At 37.0% G+C, this 12901-nt stretch overlaps 1 long non-coding RNA gene across 2 annotated transcripts in view; it reads left to right on the top strand.

The window, feature by feature from the left end:
• Positions 1–12901, top strand: part of LOC109022696 — a 225364-nt gene that overhangs the window by 48471 nt on the left and 163992 nt on the right. The window lies entirely within an intron of this gene.

Genomic DNA, 12901 nt, shown 5'->3' with positions numbered 1-12901 from the left:
GGTGATGTTGGAAATGAGGGTGCCAGGAGACCTGCAAGGAGAGAAGGGTTGAAACAAAGCAAGTAAAGGAACAACTAGGAAGGTGTTTTGTTAGAAAGGAATTTGTCTCAGTTTTCATTGACTGCTTTTCCTACGTATACTCTTCATGAGCTAGAAACCTTCAAGTGAGTGACACCTTTTCTGAGTTGTTCTGTCGTGCATTATTTCACAAAAAGAAATGTATTAATTGCTCTATGCTGTACTGCATCCCCTCATGGTGTACCAAGTGTAAGGAAAAATATTACGGTCGGTATCTGACATGTGGAACTAATTTGCCTCTGTTGGAGTTCAGGGAGAGGGCTATTACAGTAGATGAAAACATTAGGAATTACAGGCACCTCACCTCACAATGCTTCACTTTTAGCTTACATCTGTGGTGATATACTGTGGATAGAATATGGGGACCATGTCCTGGCCCCATTGAAACCAGTAGGAGTTTTTCTCTTAATTTCAACTAGGCTGTGACCCTGGGAATCTCTACTGGCTCCTGGTGAAAGATTTGTTCTATTCCTGCCCCTAACTAGACCTCCTCTGAGGATTTAGTTTCTAATATTGCTACCAAATCTGCTTCTTTGGTAGTAAGTCTCTCCTATTAAAGTTTATTTGTACTTGATTTGGAATATCCTGTGCTTGAAGGAAAACATGTTTCTATACCTATGTTTTTCTGTCCTTAAATATGACAGAATCATCATGGGTAATTATAGACTGAATCTCAGGAAATAATATCTGATGAAAAGATAAAGGACTTCAGAACAATTTACCAAGGGATAGGGTGGCAATCCTACAGGTAAGATATTATTATGCAAGAGCTGCAAGAAACAAAAAAGGCTTAACTCTGAGAGGAAGACTAGATCACTTAATAGCTCTTTAATATCATCAGTTTCTATAACTGCAAGTTCTTTCATGAGCGTATTGTGGATTTTCCCCTTACTACCAGTTGGGATTTGATAAGTTTATCTTTGTCCATGGATGAAAAGATGTACTTTAGTATTATTCTTGCTATAGTAATAGACTCTTTCACACTCCTACAGGTAGAGCATGTGCTGCCCACAGGTCATTCATAACTTATAAATTCTTTGACTAAAGAGCACCAGAATTCTTATTTTCTGCATAATATATATTTTTTTTCTATCAACTTATCAGTGGGGCTCTTTGCTCTAATATTATTGTATAGCACAGGCATAAGAGTATATTAAAATTGTTGTGTGACATACAAAGTTAAATTTTGATTGTCAAAAACATCAATGCTACACCAAAGCTATTTCTGACTAAGATATTTTCTTAATGCAAGTATTATTTGCTTCTGAAAAAGGGGCAGATATGAAATGCTGAGTGTGCTCTCATCCGATATCTGGTTTATCTGTTTCAATATCTCAGGTTCATCAGCTCCTACTCTAAGTTTCCTTCTATTGGTGTAGCTTGTTTTGGGAATTTTACAATGTTTTTCACTAGAAATCTCTCCCATTTTGGGCTGGGTTTTAAGAGGTACACAGTTTATGCAGTGTACATGTCCATATTCATCTATATGCTCTGTTGGGGGTTTGAAACTGAGAGGCAGAGATATTAAAAATCTTCTCCTCTGCACGTTCCAGGCCACGTGAATGTTGTGTTATGTTTTGTTATACAAAGTTATGCTGGTAAGGGAGGCCATGAAGGTGTTAAACCATTTTTTTGCCAAGTCCTATGGTGCTAATTTACCATTTTCTGCTCCCTGAATCTTGCACCATTCCTTTGAATCTGTGTAAAAACATATTTTGCGTCTTGAACTCCTTTGCCTTTACTCATATTGATAAATATCCTGGCTCTGGCACTGCCTCATGTCTAAGATGGTGAATATTACAGACAGGATGGGAATAAAGTATTTTTGCCAGTCATGACGTCTGTCCACAATGGGTGTTGCTGCACTTAGTTCCCTGTGCTCTTCCTGGTGTCATTGTCACCTTCTGTACTGAGCTGTGAGAGATGTTTAGGGCAGTCATGTTGAGTACATGTATATTATACAATGAACCAAAATATTGAGTCTTGCTTCTTCCTGTTACTTTTGGATCAACTCAATGAATCAGTATTAATATTTTGCTTTGTTAATTAACCTGCTAAAGCAAACCACTTATTCTCCTGAAAGACTACTGAGAAAACCGGAACCCAGTCTTCTCCTCACAGCTGATCCAGATGGTCAAGTATTTGAAATATCCTGTAGGTATAGTCCTACACTAATTTGTAAAATATGTAGTATAAATGAATCAAATTTTTAATACAAGACTTCATAGTGATAAGAATGTTTGATGGAGGGAAAATGATTCCTTGCAATTTGTAACTTGGAGAACACAATCCATTTTACTCCTTTTTCTGTATAATACAAAGAGTTCATCTGTTGCACACTGTTCATTTTTAATTAAACATTTTATCATAGCACAGCCTTTTATTGACATTCCTCATAATAGAGCTGATAAGATCTTGACCTACTCTTCAATACAGCAATGTATAACTCAATACTCTGGCACACACTGTTCCCCTCAGAATTAAATACATGATTTTCTGATTTAATTTTAAAATCTTATGTACTTTGGGTCCCATTTATTTACTTTAACATCCTTAGATTTATGCTCTTTTTGACTTAACATTTTAGATGCAACCATTTCTTGGGCCATCACTCCTATTTGCTCAAACCTGTAGCTAGCTGGACCACTTTATTGTCTTTTTCTCCTTTCTTTAATTTCTTTTTTAAAACTTATAGAAATTTCAATAATAAGAGGTGATTTATCACCTAATCTTGTTCCCTACTGTACCTTTTGTGTACAGTTTTGATTAAATGTGCTAACTTCACTCACTATTGCCTTAGTCACAGGTTTATAGAATTTGGGAGGGATCTGGAGACGTGCTGGCCACAGAGCAGCTTCTTCCTAAAGCACATTTCCAGGGTTTGCTGTTTCCTGCAGTGGGTTCTGATATTCCTCTAGATGGGAAAACCAGAATTCTCTAATATTTTTCTGCAGCAAATTGCCCCATATAAGTTGAGCACCCGCCTTAATCACCTACATTTCTGAGGACCATCAGGTGTTGCAAGACCCAATTTCTCAGTAATCTCTTCCCCTCTTGCTATATCCTCTGTGTCAGATGATAATGACTCAACTGCCCCATGCTTCTCTTTCATACTTTGCAGTCAGTTTTGCTGTTCATCCTTATACTGCAGGCCTTCCACTGTTCACTCACATCAATGTATATTGATTTGAGCTGATAATTTTGAGGTAATTCATTGCCCATTTGAAACTATTTCACGTAATAAATTGCAGAAAATGCAGAACTGCCTTGCACTTGAGAAGAGCTTTAAAGAGGGGGCATACTCAACTGCTGAGGATGTTTTCTTGCACTGTGGCAGACTTTTTATTCTTTCTTGGTCAGCATAGAAATTAAAAATCACACAGGACCTCTGACAGTAGGAAGTTACCACGTGCCAGATGAATATCTTTCAAAGTTAAACCTTCCAACCTCTTTGGTCTTCAACAAGCTTCAAATCTTCATGGATAAATAGGTATGTAATTAATTTAAGTAAGTACTTACTAGATCTCTGAACTAAACCTAGGTTTCTGATTTTTTGTTTTGTCACATGCTTTCTCCAAATCTACAAGAAAATATACTGCCATGTTACTGGAAACACAGAGGAGTGTACAACGTGAAAGAGACAGTGCATTGAGCTTTATCAATGGCTCTAAAAGGGAACAGTTTATGAAAAAGGAGCAAGTTCATGGCCTGCTACACCCAGCTGAGTTGGAGAATTGTGAAAACACAATCCAGGTGTGCCTGGAATACCTAGGACCCTGTCAGCAGAGGTGCCACAAGCCACAGGTGCCTCTCTGTCTTGGTTGCCTCTGCCATCCATGCTGGATAGGTGAAGGAACATCAGGGAAATGTCAATTACCATTCTGAATCCACACCCTTGGTCACAGTTTACATTCTCTATGCAGTGTAGCAAAAGGTACAGTGCAGTGTGGCACAGGTGGCAAAACCATGGGAGGACAAGTCCACGAAGGGGACTGAGTCCATGAAGTGGCTGAGATTGGGATGGCCTGAGCCACACAGGTGGCTCTGGATTTGTTGAATTTGCTAAATTGGCAAATTACCAGCTTTCTAAAACTCATGAAAATTCACACCCACTTGATGCAGAGTCTAATTTGCTTCTGTATACACTCAAGACAGGAAAAAAGTGTGTTTTAAGAAGAGAGGAGTTAGGTGGCATTGTTGTTTCAGTGTATGTTTGTTTAGTGCTTCAGATTTTGTTTTGTGTGATTTGGTTACATTCAGCTCCTTAAGAAGGGTATACCCATCCTTAAGAATGGGTTTTGTTTCCCATTTTATTAGCTGACTAAATAGTACTCAAAATTAATTTTAGAGCATATTATTGGAATATTACAAGGACATTATTTAAAATGTGGATAAGCCTTATTTTGTTGATGTTTTATTGGGCTTTACCCATTATAAATCTCACTATTTTCTAGAAAAAAGTTTAATGATTTATGAGGTATGAAAGTTAATTGCTTAGATACTGATCTCAAAATAAATAAATCTATTAACCCTAATAATTTAATTCTAGTACATTATTAACATAAATATTTAGAGTGTTCTCTTACATTAAAAAAATAAGAGTAACCAGTCTATCTCATGCACCTCTTTAAGTTCACAGATGGTCATGCAGGGAATACATAGTATGCATATGTAAGGTAATGTAGGAAATAGGAAGATATTGGAGAAAGCTGTCTCTTGAGTTAGGACATTTAGCTAAAACGTGCAAGGTCTGAGTTAATTTGCTGAATTCTACTGTGAAAAATTTAACATTTTTCATGATTCCCCATGCATGATGAATATTTTAATCTCTTGGGAGAAAATAAGTGAGAATTTCAACAGATTGTTTTGTGGAGCCTGCATTTTAGGAAACCTGCCTTCTTTTTAGAAGATGAGGTTAGTTTTCTGCCCTTTTTTTCTTCACCTTTCCTCAGCTTTATTTCATGGCAAAAGCCTATTAGAACAGTCAGATTTGTTATTTCAAATTGGATAAAGACAACGGATTTTAGCTCTGAATTGTGTATACATAATTTTTAAGTAACTTCCAGCTAGGATGTTCTCCTTTTCCCTGTACCCACATGCACACTGAATTGCAGTCTTGGTGTGGATTTAAGGAGAGGACATGCTTCTGCTCTGCAGTTGCTCTCAGTTTTTGTATTTAGTGGTGTGATATGGCAGCTTTCACTGTATCCATAAAATATGAGTGAGCATCATTAAACTATCCAAGAAAAAGGAGTTTTAACCAAGTGTTTGAATGAGGAGAGGGTAACTGTACAAAAAAACCCAGAAGAGACATTCTCTCAATTAATACTCAGGAAAAAAAGGAAGAAATCATTTGGGCAAGAAGACCTGTAAACATCCTGTCACATGGGTAGACGATGTGTTGAAATTGTAAATTCCCCATGGAATTTGGAGTGTTCTGTGATTGTGCATGTATTGGTGTAAGGAAGCTCATCTCCTGTTCCCTCTGCAGCTCTCCAGGGATTCATAGTGTGAAGTCACAGCCTCACTCACCGGCCACCAGATTGTGTGGGGGAAAAAACCAACCTGCAACAAGTATTTGCTATAAAGTCCTATTTAAACAAAGCACTTTAACTGACTCCTTAGGCAGTTGCAAGCATTTGTGGAGAATTAACAAACAGAAAAGGCCCTCTTCTCTCCCCAGCCAGGAAAAGAGCACAGTTTTGTGTTTTAAGTGACCAGTCACGCATCACAAATAACGAATAGTGATTGTTCCTATTGGTCAGTTTAAAATTGTGTCACAGGTCAAATATGTTTGCATACACTGCTCAGAGACTTGTGGCTAACAAAGTAATTAATAACACCCATGACCTATTTGCAGCCACCTGGTGAACAGATTTAAGGGCTCTGTCCATGGGCTGTATTTCCCAAGGAGCAATTCCACCATCTCCAGCTAAAAATATGTAAAATCTAGATTGGAACAAAACCAGTTTCATCATGTAATAGCAATGTCCATCAACACCTGCTGTGATGAATCCTTTATTGATAGGAATATTACTGATGATGGATTCTGGTTTTGTGAGCACATTCAGTCCAAACCAGGAGACCCCCCAGGGCTATAGAACCTTGAAATACTTGTATTATTTTTAAATCAGCTTCTGAGCATGAGATACTATCACAATAACATCCTTTGATTAATAGTATGCAGTAATGATTCAGGCAAGCATTGTTCGGGAGTTTGTACTTATTGCAAAGTTATTAGTGTTAACCAGGTTGAAAAGGAAGCCTTGGTGAGTGAAATGATGAGTAGAATGGGTCTCAGAGACTCAGCTTCAGCCTTAAAACTTTCCTCCTTCCAGTAATTACTGCAAATAGAAATACCTTCCCAAATGAGTGTGTGGAGAAGGAGGCCAGGGTTGGGAGCATGCAAAACTCAGAACCACAAGATTTTTAATTCCTTTGTATATTTAGTGCAGTTATTGTTTTTTTGGGGCTGATGTGTGCTGCTCTAAAGAACAAGTGAAAACTGCATCAATCTCGGTGTCATTGCATTTCACTCAGATTTTACTTGAATACTCTATTATATTTTGTATATTCAAAAAAAATAAAAACAGTTCTGAGGGAAGAATAAAGAGAGTATTTTGGTTAGAAAACAGCATGTAAACTTTATGACATCCAGTTTTTAAAATCTTTAGTGTCTCTTTTGCTTTTTGTTCTGTAATTGATTACTAGCACCCCCTTTACCCCACCTTAAAGGGCAAGCAGGAAATTCACGTTTTTGTTCATCAGCCCATCCCTCTGCAAAGCGTTCAATATTAAACCAGTTTGCAAGGAGCAAAGGCAGAAGAAACAAGAGGTCCAGTTAGACCGTGGCAAGGTTAGGAGATGCATGTCTGGTGCCTGCAGCAAGTATCAGCTCTTGTTCCTGTACAATTTTTGCATGGGGAGACCAAGTTAATTGGGGTATTGCTCTGTTCTTTCCTTTATGTGTGACCTTTTATTATCTCAGTGGCCCTGTAGTTCATGCAGTGTCATAAAGCTGTGGGAAATTCTTGCAGCTGGTGTTATCAGCTGCTGGAAATTAACTTAAAAATTTAAATATTTATGTTTCCTTTGGCCTGAAGGTGTCTGGGAGTTTTTTAATTGCTACGAAGGTGCAGTTATTGTGGTTGTGATTTTGCTGAGCATTGCTTGTGCATCTTTTTCTCTTCTTTCTCTCCCCTTCTTTCCCCCACTGGTTTTTGGTGCAAGCTGTGGTTTGGCAATCAGGTGTTGTGCTGGGAGAAGGCAGTTACTTTAGGAGGGGGGGTTACATGGCATAATTCCCACGAATGGGAGGAGGATGAAAAAGATAAAGAAATTTTGTTTTTCTGAGCTAGAGGATTCTCTGCATGACTTCCCCACTGATGGGATCATGTGCTTTCAGGCTGAGATTTTATTAACAATTCAAATGGAAATTGAGGGCACAGGAGGAGCAGATTCTCACATAAACTTGATCTGTCCATGAATGCAGTTCTCTGTTTGCCCTGACCCTGCATGGCTTAAGACACTGCCTGTGAGGCCTGAGTGCCAGACACAAAGACCGAAATGAAAAGCAAGCACATTCCAGCAGTCTGCACAAAGGCAATGGAGCAGTTTCTAGCCGTCTCCCCAGGGAGAGATCTTATCTCCTTGCAGCTAAAATCCTTTAGAGTGTTTATTTGTACTCTAGCACCCGAGGTTTATGAATTGATATGGATGCTGATTAAACTGTAAGTTTCCTCGGTGGGTCTTTGGAGGTGTTCCACGTGTAATTTCTTTCCCAAATTCCTCTCGATATTCATCAAAAGCTTGCTTTGCTTTCCTGGAGAGCGGACGCTGGCAAGTGCTGCGGGAAAAGGGAGTCCAAAATGTGCCTTTGTGAATATAAAGTCATCCCCAGCCTCAGCAGGGTTTTGCAGAACTTTGTCTTGAGGTCTCATCACCTGTTTTTGGCGTTCAGAGGGTCCGTGGTGGCTCAGGAGGCCGCCCTGAGTAGCTGTAGCGATTAAAAGCGGTGTGAGCAGGGTGACCTTGTGCTGAGAAGGCACTGGGAGGCTGTGGGGCCACATCTGCATCATCTGCCACATCTGCATCATCTGCCACATCTGCATCATCTGCCACATCTGCATCATCTGCCACATCTGCATCTGCCACATCTGCTCTCCGCCAATGGCAGGCGGTGCGGGATGCTGCCTGCCAGGGGCTTTGGCATTTCTTTGTGAGGCTGGAGAGCATATCCCAGTGCAAGGGTAAAATTCATACTCCCTTGATGTTAGTGTTGTGTCAGTGTGTTGTTAATAATGTCAGTAAATAGTGGAGATTGCTTAATCAAACTACTAAACATTGATACTTCTGGCTCTCCTAAACAGGCTTCCTTCTATGAAAACTCCCTAAAACAGAAGGAAGAGTGTAAAAATCCAAATGTTTTGACTGTGTTAATTCCAAAGAGTCACAATATTAATTGCCCTACTTTTCCTTATTTTCAGACACAAAAGGAAAGGAAAATATCCCCAAAGCAAAAAGCAGCAACTTTTAGATAGGAAATCATAACCATATGTTTTCCATTTTTCTTACAACATTTAAAAGTTTCAAACATTCTGATACTCCTGAAAGTATTTAAATTAGTGAGAAGAGATTAGCAAGAGATATTGATTCAAATAGTTTTGTTCCCTTAATTTTATGGGTTTATATTATCCAAAATTAATGGTTGTACTTAGGCAAATTGTCAGTAATTGGTGACAAAATTGCTTTATTGCTTTTCTTTCATTTGATGCTAATTAATGGCCCTACATTATTAAGTTCAAGCCTCTTCTGTATTTCTCCTTCTCCATAAATATTCTTAGTGGTAATGTGCTGGGCTAAACTTTTTTCTTCAGTGTATGCAAGAATTAATTTCCTTATAGAAATGTGATAACAAAAACATGGTTATTCCTGAAAGAATATAAATGTTATTTGTTTAAAAGCTTGAAGTCATTTTGATATGAAAGAAGCATTAGTAACATAATGTGTTAATTGATTCATGTGTAAAAACAATAGTTTTTACATATCAAAGTACTTTTTAGTAACTTACTCAGAAGTTATGTTATAAAATCTGGACTTGCTTTGTTTTACTAGTTAAAAATCTCTTACCTATCTCCTGCTATTTTGGAGTGTGTTTGAGAAAAAAAGGCAATTTTTCAGTGAACTAACTAGAATAACACTACAGAGTTTTTCATCTTATTTTCCACCTGTTAATGTAACTTTGGTACAGAGCAGTATTTATTGTTATTTTAAATATTTTTCTATTATCTATTCTATTTATCATTCTATTTTAATGTACATAAATATATTAAAGTCCAGAATAGATGCAGTAAATAAAAGCCACTTTTTTATACAAGAACTATTGAAAAACAGATTGTGTGTGTTATTTTTTTTGTAAGAATTTAAAAAAAGAAAAATAATGAATATTTGTCACAAAATTTGATATTTTTAACATTATATACTTAACTAGAAAAGTGAAGCTAAATATCAAAATGACTATTAAAGGGGAGTTCAAGTGGCCTTGTAAGAATAAATTAGTAAAAAATATTAAAAGCCAAAAGCTTTTAAAAATATAGGAGGAAATAGTCTTTAAGCTTTTATAGTTTCACAAATTATCCATATTTCTCTGCTGTCTAATCTTGTATTGCTAAATGGAGAGAATGGTATCTTTCACTGGTAGTGGATTCCATCAAGGATAAAATCTTGTCTCTGTGGTTGTTGACAAAGTCCTAATTTATCTTTATTCTCAGGTACTCAGAAAGTTTTTTAAATTGTGATTTGCTTACCCTTGAAGTGTTTTGGTTTTTTTTTCATCTTCTGTCATGAGTTATGCTTGACATCTTTTTCTATTTATATATTAATGAATATTTTTAATATTTGTTAATATTTCAGTCATAGTGTATTATATAAATAAATATTTAGAATCACTGAATTTGATAAATAAATTGTTTCCTCTTTTTGGCATGATTTTTAAAAATATGTTCCCCCTCTTGATGCCTTAAGTTTTAGCTTTCATATTTTTCAGACTCTCTGCTGCCTAGGTGAGTAGAGTAGTTTTGAGCTTCATATTAAGTGTTAGGGAGCTCTCTTCACAGAGGAGGTAGACAAAACAATTCCTTTTCTAGCTTGATACCAAGGACAACCGTTACAAGTTTCAGGCCAAAAGCACAAACAACAGTGGACTGAAGAGAGAAAACAAGAACAATGGGACTTGATAACCCTAAGCAGTGACTGGACAATTAACCCTGATATGCAGATGGACCAAAACTTACAAAAATGTGAGGCCTCATGACACCAATCATCCATTTTGTGACCATTTTTAGGTCCATCTTGGCTTTTGTACTGCCAAGGTGTATCCTTTAAGGGATTTCAATAAATACCTGCTTTTTCTTAATTCTGCCTAGCCTCTGATCTAGGTCAGCCTTTTCCAGGCATCACCCTAAAAGAAGCATTGAGAAAAGAGACAAAATTTAGTTATTTAGTTTTGCTTGAATGTGAAGACGGTATTGCTGGGCTTCAAATTTCTATATTTGTGTTCTCTGAGTTTGACCTCCGGAGGGATGCAGGTACTCCCCTGCAGTGCCTACACGGACTTTATCTTCTAATCTTAGTTATTTAGAGTTTCATCATAGATAATAAGCTAACCTCAGGTAAACAGTATGACTTCTCCTCAGAAGTAAATGAAAGGAAGAGAATAAGTAGGACCACTAGAATTAGGCAGAGCAGTGGCAGTCTGTGGTATAAGAATATGAGTTTAATCTTACCAGAGAATCTGCCCACAGCATCCATTTGTCAGTGCCTGAAATAGTGTTTTCTTAGGCTGCCATTTGAGCAGCCATTTATGCTGCTTTGCTAAATTAACCACACTGAAAACCAATAAAAGTGAAGGGATAGCTCTTTGGGGAGGGGAGTAGTCTTCATGACCAAGATGACCTTTGAATGATAGCTGAACACTTTTATGTAGGTTACTAGAAAACAAAACAACACTTCTGTAAATTGATGTTGATGAGGGATTCAGTTTATGGTGTTTTATGTGTTGCAATGAAATACAGACTCACTTGATAAAGCATTTTATTGTAAGCCACTGAGAAGCTTGCCACATGGATGGAATTGATTGAGGATAAAGCTCTGTCCTCATATGGAAATCTGTGAAATTTGCAAATGTTCTTGGAAATCCCAAATCTTCTAAATGTAACTTAAGAATGAAGTAAATTAGAATTTCCTTAGAATTGCTTTCCTTTTATTTTGACATCATTGGGAGCTATCTTGAGTAATTCATATTGCACTTGTCATAAATGGTGTCTAGTCTGTACTTGGTGTGTTTCTTCAACTTTTGTCTGCAGTTCTTGTCCACTGATAGAAGCAAGGGAAGAGGAGGGAGGGAAGCCTATTGCCCTCAGCCCCCAGTTTGTATTGCCTCTTTTGTACATGAAAAATTTTATGTATTTCCCACTTTTCTCAAGTGGGTATCAGGGTAAAATCTGTGCTGCCTGATCTGTTTGCTCTTCACAGCAATTCAACCACTCCAGAGGGGCAACCACACCATCCCACTTACACAAATTGTGTATCTAATCTGGGCTTTTTCCAAGAGAATGTGGGCATCCTTCCTTTGACCTTTTAGAGTAGCCATTTCCTTCTCACTGACTCTGTCAGCACCCTGAAGTCACAGTGCTGTTACTTCCATGAAACTGTGCCATTAGAACTTCACCACTCACTTTCTTTCAGTCAGTGTTTCCAGCTTTACTGGCAAATCCTATGATTTTGATGTTTAGTGTTTAATATTGTTCATATACTAACTATAATAAGGTATTATCTGCTATATGAATAAGATATTCAGCTCTGATTTCTGTGGCTGGAGGTTTTCAATGATACCTTAGTTATTTTTGGCTTTTCAGGAGTAATTTTTAAAGAAAATATATTAATCTTATTAAGTCCTGGTCAGTCTGTGTGAGTGTAACCTCAGGGGACAGTCATCAAATTAAAAAATTTCTTTTATTTTAATTTTTATATTGATAATTCAGGTTTAGATACTGTTCTGAAAGATGAGATGTACATACAGATTTTTTTCAGTATACTTTTAATAATACCACCTATTTAGAGATCATTGATGTAATTTTGTTTCAAATTGGGTATATTATTGAAGATTAGTTCCTTTTGGGTCTACTGTGTAAATATATTTTCTAAAATAAAATGAACTGAAACTAAATTTCTTGCATGCTTAAGTTTGTTAAATAGGGCTGACTTGAGGAGTCTTTCTACTTTGAGAAGTCATGACTGTCTCAGTCTCCTACCTCCAGGCAAGTCATATTTGATTCTTGGTACATGAAGAAAAGATAAGGAAAAAAGACCTGAGCATGGATGTAATAATGAAGAAACAATGCAACATAGTCAACCAGGCATGAAAAATTATGTATGGAAGCTAAGAGGCCAAGTGTCTCATCAGCTGGATTTTAATAATGCCTGGCAGAAGTGCTTGTACTTGTACAGCAATTGTTTTAATATCTAATTGTGTTTCAAGTTGAAATATGACAGTCTGTCTTGAAACATGAAGAGAACATTTCCTATGATGCAATGTCTAAACATTTATTTACGTACTAAACTGAGACCAGAAAATTGGTGATACTTGTGCTTTCATATTCCAGGAGCTTCCTAATTATGCATAATAACTAAAGCTGTATCCTGTGCAGTTTTGCTATTGTTAACACTTTCCTCTTCCTGTCTTTATAAGTCATCTTGTTTACTATATTCACTTGATGTAATGTGTTCCTTTTTTTGTTGCAGTTTTCTGGGGTTTTTTTTAATA

Source organism: Parus major, chromosome 1, assembly GCF_001522545.3.
Source record: "Parus major isolate Abel chromosome 1, Parus_major1.1, whole genome shotgun sequence".
NCBI lineage: Eukaryota > Metazoa > Chordata > Aves > Passeriformes > Paridae > Parus > Parus major.
This window is presented reverse-complemented; position numbering and strand designations above follow the sequence as displayed.